The sequence below is a fragment of the Salmo trutta genome, chromosome 8 (assembly GCF_901001165.1).
Source record: "Salmo trutta chromosome 8, fSalTru1.1, whole genome shotgun sequence".
Lineage (NCBI taxonomy): Eukaryota > Metazoa > Chordata > Actinopteri > Salmoniformes > Salmonidae > Salmo > Salmo trutta.
This window is the reverse complement of record NC_042964.1, coordinates 51,085,922-51,099,686: the sequence shown is the minus strand read 5'-3', so window position 1 is coordinate 51,099,686 and position 13,765 is coordinate 51,085,922. Positions and strand designations below refer to the sequence as shown.

The 13,765-nt window shown below is 45.2% G+C and overlaps 1 pseudogene; it reads right to left on the bottom strand.

Moving 5' to 3' along the window:
- The window catches only part of LOC115199183 (plexin-B2-like), a 213,584-nt pseudogene that overhangs the window by 60,614 nt on the left and 139,205 nt on the right, over positions 1–13,765 (bottom strand).

Sequence of the window (13,765 nt, the reverse complement as noted above, 5' to 3'; positions counted from 1 at the left end):
AGTAAGGCGGTAAGTAGTAGTGACGGGTCAGTAGTAAGGCGTTAGCTAGTAGTGACGAGTCATAGTAAGGCGGGTAGCTAGTAGTGACGGGTCAATAGTAAGGCGGTAGCTAGTAGTGACGGGTCATAGTAAGGCGGTAGCTAGTAGTGACGGGTCAATAGTAAGGTGGTAGCTAGTAGTGACGGGGTCAGTAGTAAGGTGGTAGCTAGTAGTGACGGGTCAGTAGTAAGGTGGGTAGCTAGTAGTGACGGGTCAATAGTAAGGTGGTAGCTAGTAGTGACGGGTCAGTAGTACAGGGGTAGCTAGTAGTGACGGTCTTCAGGTACAGTAAGGTGGTAGCTAGTAGTGCCGGGTCAGTAGTAAGGTGGTAGCTAGTAGTGACGGGTCAGTAGTAAGGTGGTAGCTAGTAGTGACGGGTCTTAGTTAGGTGGTAGCTAGTAGTGACGGGTTCAATAGTAAGGTGGTAGCTAGTAGTGACGGGGTCAATAGTAAGGTGGTAGCTAGTAGTGACGGGTCAATAGTAAGGTGGTAGCTAGTAGTGACGGGTCAATAGTAGGTGGTAGCTAGTAGTGGCCGGGTCAGTAGTAAGGTGGTAGCTAGTAGTGACGGGTCCATGTAAGGTGGTAGCTAGTAGTGACGGGTCAGTAGTAGTGGTTAGCTAGTAGTGACGGGTCAATAGTAAGGTGGTAGCTAGTAGTGACGGGTCAGTAGTAAGGTGGTAGCTAGTAGTGACGGGTCAATAGTAAGGTGGTAGCTAGTAGTGACGGGTCAATAGTAAGGTGGTAGCTAGTAGTGACGGGTCAATAGTAAGGTGGTAGCTAGTAGTGACGGGTCAATAGTAAGGCGGTAGCTAGTAGTGACGGATCAATAGTAAGGCGGTAGCTAGTAGTGACGGGTCAATAGTAAGGTGGTTGCTAGTAGTGACGGGTCAATAGTAAGGCGGTAGCTAGTAGTGACGGGTCAATAGTAAGGCGGTAGCTAGTAGTGACGGGTCAGTAGTAAGGTGGTAGCTAGTAGTGACGGGTCAACAGTAAGGTGTAGCTAGTAGTGACGGTCAATAGTAAGGTGGTAGCTAGTAGTGACGGGTCAGTAAGGTGTTAGCTAGTAGTGACGGTCAATAGTAAGGTGGTAGCTAGTAGTGACGGGTCAATAGTAAGGTGTTAGCTAGTAGTGACGGGTCAACATTAAGGTGGTAGCTAGTAGTGACGGGTCAATAGTAAGGTGGTAGCTAGTAGTGGTTGGTCAGTAGTAAGGTGTTAGCTAGTAGTGACGGGTCAGTAGTAAGGTGGTAGCTAGTAGTGACGGGTCAATAGTAAGGTGGTAGCTAGTAGTGACGGGTCAATAGTAAGGTGGTAGCTAGTAGTGACGGGTCAATAGTAAGGTGGTAGCTAGTAGTGACGGGTTAATAGTAAGGTGGTAGCTAGTAGTGACGGGTCAATAGTAAGGTGGTAGCTAGTAGTGACGGTCACATTAAGGTGGTAGAGTAGTGACGGGTCAATAGTAAGGTGGTAGCTAGTAGTGGTTGGTCAGTAGTAAGGTGTTAGCTAGTAGTGACGGGTCAGTAGTAAGGTGGTAGCTAGTAGTGACGGGTCAATAGTAAGGTGGTAGCTAGTAGTGACGGGTCAATAGTAAGGTGGTAGCTAGTAGTGACGGGTTAATAGTAAGGTGTAGCTAGTAGTGACGGGTCAATAGTAAGGTGTTAGCTATAGTGACGGGTCAGTAGTAAGGTGGTAGCTAGTAGTGACGGGTCAATAGTAAGGTGGTAGCTAGTAGTGACGGGTCAGTAGTAAGGTGGTAGCTAGTAGTGACGGGTCAGTAGTAAGGTGTTAGCTAGTAGTGACTAGTGACGGGTCAGTAGTAAGGTGTTAGCTAGTAGTGACGGGTCAATAGTAAGGTGGTAGCTAGTAGTGACGGGTCAATAGTAAGGTGGTAGCTAGCAGTGACGGGTCAATAGTAAGGTGTTAGCTAGTAGTGACGGGTCAGTAGTAAGGTGGTAGCTAGTATGACGGGTCAATAGTACGGTGGTAGCTAGTAGTGACGGTCAGTAGTAAGGTGGTAGCTAGTAGTGAGGGTCAGTAGTAAGGTGTAGTCTAGTAGTGACGGTCAGTAGTAAGGTGTAGCTAGTAGTGACGGGTCAACAGTAAGGTGGTAGCTAGTAGTGACGGGTCAGTAGTAAGGTGGTAGCTAGTAGTGACGGGTCAATAGTAAGGTGGTATCTAGTAGTGACGGGTCAGTAGTAAGGTGGTAGTGACAGGTAGTCGCTAACCAACGGCTCTTTTTTGAACGGTTCTTTTTGGGGGGAACGTCGAGAACTGAATCTCATCTGTGAACGAGCTGTTCATTTGTCTCCGATTGGCTCCCTGTGACTGCCTGCGGTTTGAGTTCCAGACACCCATTATCTGGAGTCAGTTAGAGAAACAATTCTCTGAAGACTGGTAACTCCTCAACCATTATCTGGAGTTCAGTTAGAGAACATTCTCTGAAGATGGTAACTCCTCCACCATTATCTGGGAGTTAGGGTCAGCTGTAGTTTTTGAGAAAACCTTGTGGTCCATGCAATTTTTTTTGCAAAGGCGGAAAAATGTCAAGTAAACAATTTATTGAACTCGTGTCACAATTGACATAATGGCAGGCAACCCTTTAGGCTTCACATTTCATGTTTTTCATCCATTTGTAAGAACATATGAACAAAGATCTGTTTGGGAGCCAAAAGACCTGGCTCAACGAAAAGACTCGGAATGTCCATCACTGTTAGCTAGTACCTCTCCTAAAGTAGTCCCCAGGAAGGCAACGGCGTGCTCCGTTTCCACAGCGACGGCCACAGCGGTCATCAGGCCCTTCTTGGTGAAACAGGGTCGGTTGCCAGGGCGAACTCTGCCCTGCTGGCCAGCGGGGAGGGCCAGGAACTCAGCACCACACCTTTGGGTGGTCACCATGCCTTCTGAAGAGGGGAGGAATCAATGTCAGATACATTATCTCATTAGTAGGTAGAAGTGATAATGTAAGCAGTTATTACATTATATCTACATCCTCTTGTAAAGTTCATTGTAGAAGAGCAAACGACCATAACATCAAGGTAAACTGAAAAACCTAAATTGCTTCAAAACTGACCCCAGATAAATTCTCGCCTCCTCTACCAGAGGGGACTACTTTGACTGGGGGTGCTGGTAAGGCTACAAACCTTCATTTTCAATTTTACACAGCTCGTCTGACTTGGAGGAGTACGGTGAGTAGACGGCAGACTTATTGTTTATTTGTCCCTTGGTGCGGTAGCAGGCTCCTATGATCTCCACCAGTCTCTGGTTGATGGCCCTCAGTGGGTACATACATACTGCCGAGCTGTCGTCATCCGAGCTGAACACCACAAACACAACCTGACAGGAATACACAAGTCACTGTTCTTAACTCACTGCTCTTACGGTTCCAGACTTGCCTGCTTTAAGTAAAGGTGAAATGCTGCTTTATCTGTCCAACTTATTTGTGGGATTCAATCTAATTCAAACAAACTATTTGTCCCCTTAGGACAAGTCTATTAGGGGTTATATAATTGAATTGGGGTATAGAATTGAACTGGTTAGTGGATTACGTTTAAATTGTTAGAGGGGGAAAAATAAATGCATACCTTATCCTGGGCTCCAACCGGTCCGTACTGGCCAGAGGAGCTCATATTCTTGGCCAGGGCTTCTCCTGGGAGGGCCACGTAGGCTGCCTGGACCTTGTTGTACTTGTTCCCCGCGCTGCAGTTCAGCTGGAGCTCGTGTACGAGTAGTAGTTGTGGTCGTTCTCACACATCCTGGAGATAAAGGTGAAGTTCTTGGTTCCTGAATCCTGGGCGCCCAGGGTTCTGGAGAACAGGACGTAGACAAAGCCCTCGTCCTGGAAGAAGAGACATAAAAAAAGAGAGAGGGGAAATAGAGAAAGTGGAAAAAAGGGAGAGAAAAAGGGTGAGAGAGAAGAGCTATTAAATTTCCATAAATCAGTATTTGTCTTTCACAGACAAGCCCTGAGGGGAAGTTTTCACAGTGCTGTGTGTGTAAAAGGGTTTTCTCCGTCTCCCTCACCTTGAAGACGTGTCTGAAAGTCATGGAGGTAGCGCAGTGCTGACAGGGGGTTGGACTGGACGGCAGAGGCCTCGATGATGCTGTCGAACATCACCCAGTCATGAATGTCCTGAGGATACGGGTGCTGATCAGCTTGGTGCTGTCATGGCTGCCGTAGCCCTTAGCCACCCTGAAGAGAACAGAGAGGGGGCAATACAAGTTACCATGGTGAACAGGAAGTAAATACAACATGGTTCGCTTGGTACAGTCGTGGCTGCCATAACCTTTACACACCTAGGACGAGGACGAGGGAACAGAACATTGGAATATCACTTATCTAGTACCTTACAATTTAAATTCCAGATACATCATCAGCATTGAGATTGCAACGCCAGGATAATGGGTTGAATCCTGGACCACCCAATAGGTAAAACATTTATACAAGTCATTTTGAATAAAGTGTCTGCTAAATGACATTATATTACTGTGATATCACGGTCCGGTTAGTCCCCTACCAGGAAGACGGTTGATGAAGTTCTGCTTGTCCTTGCTGAAGTAGTAAGACATTACCCCTACTACTGACACCACTCTCCCTCAGCAGCCTGGCCCCCATACGACTTCTCTCCTTTAGTATCGCTGAAGTACAGCAGCTTGCTCTACATAGACAGGTTCCTCAGAGAACCAGATTCCTCTGTACAGACTCCCACACACTATCAAGATGTCTTTGGATGGATGGAATGAGGAGCAGCTTGTTATGGTGTCTGTCTCCACTGCTTCCTCGCAGGAAGTCACGGGCGGGGTACACTGGCGGTTGTCCAATTCGGGTCCTGTTCTGGTGCGTGCCTCGGAGTGCAGGGATTGGTCCAGTTGGTAGAGGGTGTTGACCGTGCCCACGTACAGCCGGCTGGTGATTGGGTCCTGGACGACGTTGTTGATTAGGGTGTCAGAGGTGAACTCGTTGAAGGCGGAGCCGAGGAGGGAGAGAGACGACGTCGCCAAGACGGCAGCCAGGACCCACCGCCACGCCATCTCTGGAGAGGGAGGGGGATAGAGGGGGAGAGGAAAAAATTATTCTGTTACTCTTTATGTCCCTTTGTAACTTGGTAGAGAGAGCGAAAGAAAGAGAGAAAGAAGAAGAAGAGGGAGGAAGGTGTGAGATGGGGGAGAAGAGAGCGGAAGGAGGAGGGTAGGAGAGTAGAGAGGAGAAAGGGGAGAGAGTGTTGTTTATAAAATACAGATAAGGGGAAAATAATAATTAGTTCCTAATCTTAATCATTCCATCCTATTAGTGTTTCTGTGGCTTTGTAACTTAGTAATCACAGACAGGCCTGAGGGACGTTTCAACAGCTAATAACAAGACACATGAAATAAACATGAAGACATTAAGGTTTACAATGTTTAATAACATCTCTAAAAATGATTTTTTTTGCACTAAGTTATTCAGTTCTACTTCAGCGTTCCTACCTTCCACTTTCATTATTATTCATCCTCATCCTTCCCTTCCCACTAAATATAAAGGAGGAAAATCAATTCACTCGCTCCCCTAACTCCCCTGATGTTGAGATGTGGATCAGTGAATTTGACACGGCCGATAAAATAAGTTGGTTTTTTTTCAAAAGAAAGAAGCGTATGCAGCATTCGCTTCGCGGGCAAACTCCTCTTCTCTCCTCATCCTTTCATCCCTGCCTACAGTTTTTCGGTAGTCAACCTCCCCTCGAATCAAAGGGAGTGAGAGGAGTGGCACAGTGCCAAGGTAACAAAGGTGTCCTGTTGCATTATGGTATGCCCTCAGCATGGGGGCAGAGAAGCTCCTCTTCGCAAAAACTCAACACGACTCACAAACTTTTTCCCAAAACTTTTGGGTGGGTTGTTGTGAGATCTAACCAAAATCTTTGGATGTGACCAAAGGGAACCCTTCCTTCTGACCCAGTGAATTGGACAATAAGGTTCTGACCCAGTGAACAAAGCAACATCCTCAGCAGAAACATGTTAAATGAAGCGTTAAAATGAGATCCAACACCACCATGATCTCTGTAGATCCTCTATTAGCACTTCGAGCACTTTGACCTTTACCAGGTTCATAAACCTCTTCATCTCCTTTATTAGAAGGGATGAAAACAGCCAGTAACTGGGACCAGGCTAAGACAGATCTGGGACCAGGCTAAGACAGATCTGGGACCAGGCTAAGACAGATCTGGGACCAGGCTAAGACAGATCTGGGACCAGGCTAAGACAGATCTGGGAGCAGGCTACTAGACAGATCTGGGATCCGGCTCTGCAGGATAAGACAGATCTGGGACCAGGCTAAGAGAGAATCTGGGACCAGGCTAAGACATTTTACATTTACATTTAAGTCATTATGCAGACGCTCTTATCCAGAGCGACTTACAAGTACAGATCTGGGACCAGGCTAAGGACAGATCTGGGACCAGGGCTAAGACAGATCTGGGACCAGGCTAAGAGAGATCTGGGACCAGGCTAAGACATTTTTACATTTACATTTAAGTCATTTAGGCAGAGCTCTTATCCAGAGCGACTTTACAAGACAGATCTGGGGACCAGGCTAAGACAGATCTGGGACCAGGCTAAGGACAGATCTGGGACCAGGCTAAGAGAGATCTGGGACCAGGCTAAGACATTTTTACATTTACATTTAAGTCAGTTTAGCAGACGCTCTTATCCAGAGGCGACTTACAAGACCGATCTGGGACCAGGCTAAGACAGATCTGGGACCAGGCTAGACAGATCTGGGACCAGGCTAAGAGATCTGGGACCAGGCTAAGACATTTTTACATTTACATTTAAGTCATTTAGCAGACGCTCTTATCCAGAGCGACTTACAAGACAGATCTGGGACCAGGCTAAGACAGATCTGGGACCAGGCTAAGAGAGATCTGGGACCAGGCTAAGACATTTTTACATTTACATTTAAGTCATTTAGCAGACGCTCTTATCCAGAGCGACTTACAAGACAGATCTGGGACCAGGCTAAGACAGATCTGGGACCAGGCTAAGACAGATCTGGGACCAGAGTCAGTAATTGATACTTTGCTCCACACTTCCAGATGATTTACCATTCAGCAGGAAGGCTGCTGGAGCTGGGGGATAATACAGTCCTTATTGGTCCTAATGATGGCTCCTCCCCAGGCACTGGTGCAAACCAGCCATGAAGACGTTTACAATATACCAACACAGCGTTAAGTTCTCTCTCAGGGGATTAGGTAGAAGGCTTTCTACACACCTGATGTTCTGCCAGTACCAGCCCAACAGGAACAGAGAAACAGAGAAACACAATGTTCTGTTCTACTCTTCTGTTCTCCTCTCTTCTGTCCTGTTCTACTGTCCTTCTGTCCTGTTCCACTGTCCTGTCCTACTGTCCTGTCCTCCTCTCTTCTGTATTAGTAAGACAGTGTGTTCTTACCCAAAGGCAACACAGAAATACTTCAGTCTGTTCCTGAAATACCTTTGTGGGAACAAAGTGGTAATATCTCAGTGAGTTCTGGGGCTTGTCAGGGACACTTAAGCCCATGAGTAGAATGAAGTTACATTTACACACTGATTTAAGGTCAGTTGGTATTTTTCCTCCTAATGGAAGTTAAGGAAGGTATGTAAGTAAGCTGATTTTAGACCTGTGACAAAGGGCAACTTCTACGTGGAGCTATCAAACAGACACACAGTCTTGAAGGCTTTTGAAGAAAACAAACAGTCCTAAAAGCTCCATACATGGTGTTAGAGCTCAGACCACCACAATGATGAAGATGATCTACAGTATGAATCAGTGGCATAACAACGTTTAAAGAGGGACAGAACAGAGGGGCAGAGTAAGAATCAACGCAAACTGGGACTCAGGCTCTGCCCTCCAGTCTCCTCACAAAAACCCAAGTAAAGTAAGCTTTCTGAGAAACCATTATGATGAAATAGTAGAGCTAGACACCACAGTGGCAGCTCTCACTGGGTCTTTTGTTATGATGAAATAGTAGAGCTAGACACCACAGTGGCAGCTCTCACTGGGACCTTTGTTATGATGAAATAGTAGAGCTAGACACCACAGTGGCAGCTCTCACTGGGACTTTGTTATGATGAAATAGTAGAGCTAGACACCACAGTGGCAGCTCTCACTGGGTCTTTGTTATGATGAAATAGTAGAGCTAGACACCACAGTGGCAGCTCTCACTGGGTCTTTGTTATGATGAAATAGTAGAGCTAGACACCACAGTGGCAGCTCTCACTGGGACTTTGTTATGATGAATAGTAGAGCTAGACACCACAGTGGCAGGCTCTCACTGGGTCTTAGTTATGATGAAATAGTAGAGCTAGACACCACAGTGGCAGCTCTCACTGGGACTTTGTTATGATGAAATAGTAGAGCTAGACACCACAGTGGCAGCTCTCACTGGGACTTTGTTATGATGAAATAGTAGAGCTAGACACCACAGTGGCAGCTCTCACTAGGACTTTGTTATGATGAAATAGTAGAGCTAGACACCACAGTGGCAGCTCTTACTGGGACTTAGTTATGAATGAAATAGTAGAGCTAGACACCACAGTGGCAGCTCTCACTGGGACTTTGTTATGATGAAATAGTAGAGCTAGACACCACAGTGGCAGCTCTCACTGGGACTTAGTTATGATTGTTGGAGGTCCAGTTCCAGATTAGAGCTGGGTAACGGTCCCATTACCCATAACTCCCTGTACCACACACACCCCTCCCTTAGGAGATATCTCCTAAGATGCCGGCACAGCATTGCACTGTGTTTCACCCGATGGGGCTGCATTAGTTGTTATTGTCAGCACTCAGAGTGTTGTAAGGGGCTTTGCTGCGTGACGACTGTTACTCATCAGTGTGTGTGTTCCTTCATCAGCACAAGGCTGATCATTTGATTCCTCTTTCACAACTCTGGACAAAACCTTCTCTCTCGGCTGCTTAGGCCCACACAACTCCAGAAGAACACACATATATTGAGTCATAATATAAGTCATATAAACCATGTGATGTGGTTTCTCATATTGCAACGTGACCGTCTGACTGACTGGGTGGTTGGGGAGATTGGGGTTGTGGGTTTCAGAGATTCGGCCTGTCGGTTTCTGTGTGTGTGTCTGCATGCTCACACAGTGTGTGTGTGGTGTGTGTGTGTGTGTGTGTTAAAATAGATGAGCTGGCGCACACCCAGAAATTGTTTTTTGTGTGGAGGTGCTGACTAACGGCGAATAAACTATAAACTATCAAAATAAAGAAAGTCCCAAACTCCATGTATAAACTCTCAGCAATTGAATGGGTATTTCCCAACGTTTCAGCATCACCGTGTCTTCCTCAGGGTAATGTCATGAATACTTGAACCAGGTTATGTAGACAAACAGTGCAATTAGTGTAACCAATGACAATAGTGAGGGTGTGTCCAATGATTAAGTTAATTAAAATGAATTAGTTAAACTTTAAAAAATTAAAAAATAATAAAGTATGGCATATTCAATACATTACGATATTGTTATTATATTGAAACAAATGAATATTGTACATCATTTTAGCATCAACATACATTATTGTTCAATTCAATTTCACATAATTGTTTCATATTTCATTTCATATTTGTTACATGTAATCTTTTGGTTCAACCTTACTGTATAATGAGCGTCATCAACAGGGGAACATATTAGGTGTATGCTAATAAACTGTAGAAAGAATATATCCATTTATAAGATTTGTTCATAAAAGAAAGATTTGTTCATAAGAAGGGCCTGAGATCAAAGTCAGTATTCAGACCACCAATGTTTTTAGACAGCATTACCAGTAAGCCTCTCTTTGTACTAGTAGGATCTCATGTTACCTCTCCTTGGTAGAGCAACATGCTCAATGCCTGTGTATTTGAGGGAGGAGAGTGAATGGTTAGCTTCAACAATGCCTGTGTATTTGAGGAGGAGAGTGAATGGTTAGCTTCAACATGCCTGTGTATTTGAGGGAGGAGTGAATGGTTTAGCTTCAACAATGCCTGTGGTATTTGAGGGAGAGAGGGATGTAGCTTCAACAATGCCTGTGTATTTGAGGGAGGAGAGTGAATGGTTAGCTTCAACAATGCTGTTATTTGAGGGAGGAGAGTGAATGGTTAGCTTCAACAATGCCTGTGTATTTGAGGGGAGGAGAGTGAATGGTTAGCTTCAACAATGCCTGTGTATTTGAGGAGGAGAGTGAATGGTTAGCTTCAACAATGCCTGTGTAATTTGAGGGAGGAGAGTGAATGGTTAGCTTCACAATGCCTGTGTATTTGAGGGGGAGAGTGATGGTTAGCTTCAACAATGCCTTGGATTTGAGGGAGGAGCAGTGAAATGGTTAGCTTCAACAATGCCTGTGTATTTGAGGGAGAGAGTGAATGGTTAGCTTCAACATGCCTGTGTATTTGAGGGAGGAGAGTGAATGGTTAGCTTCAACAAAGTGAGCTGCTACTGAATAGTCAAGTGTTCTTACAACCGGACTTGAGCTGCGGTGTCCAGCTATGCGTTTTTTTTATTGTCCTTTTTCGTTTGTCCTACATGGGCTTTTCCACATGAAAAGGTGATGAGATAGATTACTCCCTTGGTCTTGCATGAGATGATCCCCCTAACAGGATCTTACGACCTGTATGTGGGTATCTGAAGAAAGACGATTTATAGGTCTTATTGCACTGCGCGCATGAGCCACATTTGTAGTTCCCATTTGGAGTGAGTGTGAAGAGTGTCTGAGTGAGCTCAGGGGGCAGGTCAGATCTCACCAAACTATCCCCAATATTGCGACCATGTTTATAGACCACCAGTGGGGGGTTCCTTGAAGAGGTGTGCCATGTTTTGTCTGATTGCAGAATATGCCCGTGCTATTCAGGATTGGTTTAATTTTCTCCGAACCCTTGGTGTACTTAGTACAAAAAGGACGGTTGTGTTGTTTTTCTTCTTTGGGTTGAGTTCTTAGTAATTCATCTCTTGGTTTTTGAGATTTTTCATCGTTGCAGCATCAAGTTTGTAATTTTTTTAGCATTGCCCTCTATCAATGAGATCATGTGACTAGTGTCTGACATAAGATGGGAAATTCTCCACCATCGGTTTAATGTGGTGATCCACAAATGGTGAGATGTTGGATGTCACAGAGCTGATTGCTGCTACAATGGATCTACCTGGAGGAGGAGAACCTGGAGGGAGGAGATACCTGGAGGAGGGAGATACCTGAGGAGGAGAAACCTGGAGGAGGAGACACCTGAGGAGGAGACACCTTGGAGGAGATACCTGGAGGAGGAGATACCTGGAGGAGAGATACCTGGAGGAGGAGATACCTGGAGGAGGAGATACCTGGAGGAGGAGACACCTGGAGGAGGAGACACCTGGAGGAGGAGAAACCTGGAGGAGGAGACACTTGTTTGTGTAATTTAGTGACGGTAAATAGAAAGTTAGTAACTTGGGAAATTTCACACAGAAATTCAACTTCTTTTTTGGTGATTTTGTCCTGATTCCAAACAGCTTTCCACTGTGGATGAGATATTATGCTGGAATTCCAGGGTAGGGTCCACAATTCAGTTTGCGATAGGAAGTCACCTTAGATAGTTGTCGGCGACATTCATTCACAGTCACATTTGTTTTGTTTACAATTCCCTCCGTCACATTCTTTTATGATAATGGAAGGATCTGACTTTAAGTCCTTAAAGAGCCATTCTCTTGTCTCTACTCAGGTTATCATAGGAATTTGTGTTTCTGTTTGTCTTTCAGTAAGTCACCTACATCATTTTAAACAATCCTACAGAAGGTTTCTATGGAGGCATTGCGTTTGGGGGTACAATGAACTTTTTGCTCTACATATGGTTCTCTCAGACTTGTCAGGTACCTCAGCTGGTTTAATGGCTCCATCTCCTCCTGACTCACGGTAGGACAGGGAGGTCTATTGACTCACGGTAGGACAGGGAGGTCTATTGACTCACGGTAGGACAGGTGGTCCTATTGACTCACGGTAGGACAAGGGAGGTCTATTGACTCACGGTAGGACAGGGAGGTCTATTGACTCACGGTAGGACAGGGAGGTCTATTGACTCACGGTAGACAGGGAGGTCTAGTGACTCACGGTAGGACAGGGAGGTCTATTGACTCACGGTAGGACCAGGGTGGTTCTATTGACTCACGGTAGGACAGGGAGTCTATTGACTCACGGTAGGGACAGGGAGGCTATTGATCACGTAGGACAGGGAGGTCTATTGACTCACGGTAGTACAGGGAGATGGGAGGTCTATTGACTCACGGCAGGACAGGGAGGTCTATTGACTCACGGCAGGACAGGGAGGTCTATTGACTCATGGCAGGACAGGGAGGTCTATTGACTCACGGTAGGACAGGGAGGTCTATTGACTCACGGTAAGACAGGGAGGTCTACTGACTCACGGTAAGACAGGGAGGTCTACTGACTCACGGTAAGACAGGGAGGTCTACTGACTCACGGTAAGACAGGGAGGTCTATTGACTCACGGCAGGACAGGGAGGTCTATTGACTCACGGCAGGACAGGGAGGTCTATTGACTCACGGCAGGACAGGGAGGTCTATTGATTAGCTGGTAGAACTGTTTACATCTCACTGAGGATGACATTCCAACTGGACTCATGTAGTTTCACTGTTATCAAAGAACTCAAGCAATCGCAAGAGATCTATCTGTGTCGTCAACATACAGTGTGAGTACAATGTGTGTGTGTGTCTTCAACATACAGTGTGAGTACAATGTGTGTGTGTGTCTTCAACATACAGTGTGAGTACAATGTGTGTGTGTGTGTCTTCAACATACAGTGTGTGTGTGTGTGTGTCCATGTGCTGTTTGTGTCAGTGTTATTCTATGATTTACTACTGTGTAAAGCTATACTATATTCTCTCTAGACTGAGGTAATTAGCCCCGTTGCCCTGCTGTTAACCTCCAATGTCCTGTAATGTCTGAGAGACAGCTGCTTCCAATCAACACACACAAAGGTTAAAGTGATTACTCTTCCTGTAAAGAAACCAGTTTGGTCCGGTTTCCCACCACCTTATAGGGTCGTTCCACATCAAAAAGCTCAATTAAGAGGATATCGACACAGACCATCTCAGAATGTTCTGAAATCCTTTCTGTGTTACAAACAGATATGATTACCATTCCTGCAACATTTTGTTGAAATATAATTTGATCTACAAATTGGTCATTTTAATTTATAGGATTCATAAACTCAGCAATAAAAACAAAAAAAACGTCCTCTTAACTGCATTTATTTCAGCAAACTTAAAATGTGTAAATATTTGAATGAACATAACATTCAACAACTGAGACAAAACTGAAACAAGTTCCACAGACATGGGGGGGTAGTCTTAACGACCGTTCCACAGGTGCATGTTCATTAATTGTTTATGGTCATTGAACAAGCATGGGAAACAGTGGTTTAAACCCTTTACAATGAAGATCTGTGAAGTTATTTGAATTTCTATGAATTATCTTTCAAAGACAGAGTCCTGAAAAAGGGACGTTTCTTTTTTTCATAAATATAGTACCTAACATCCAATTTGAATCAAACGTTGATCTAACAACGAGTTAGACAGGAGGGAACCAAAGGGATGGTTAAAAGTCACCTACGCCCCCCCCCCCAAACAACCTGTATACAGCATCAGTTCTCTCTGTTTGACAAGAAGTATAGAGCTGCGGCTCAGAGTATTGTTTCTTCATCCCAGTGAATTTGATGACAATTCCCGTGTTCAGAGAAAT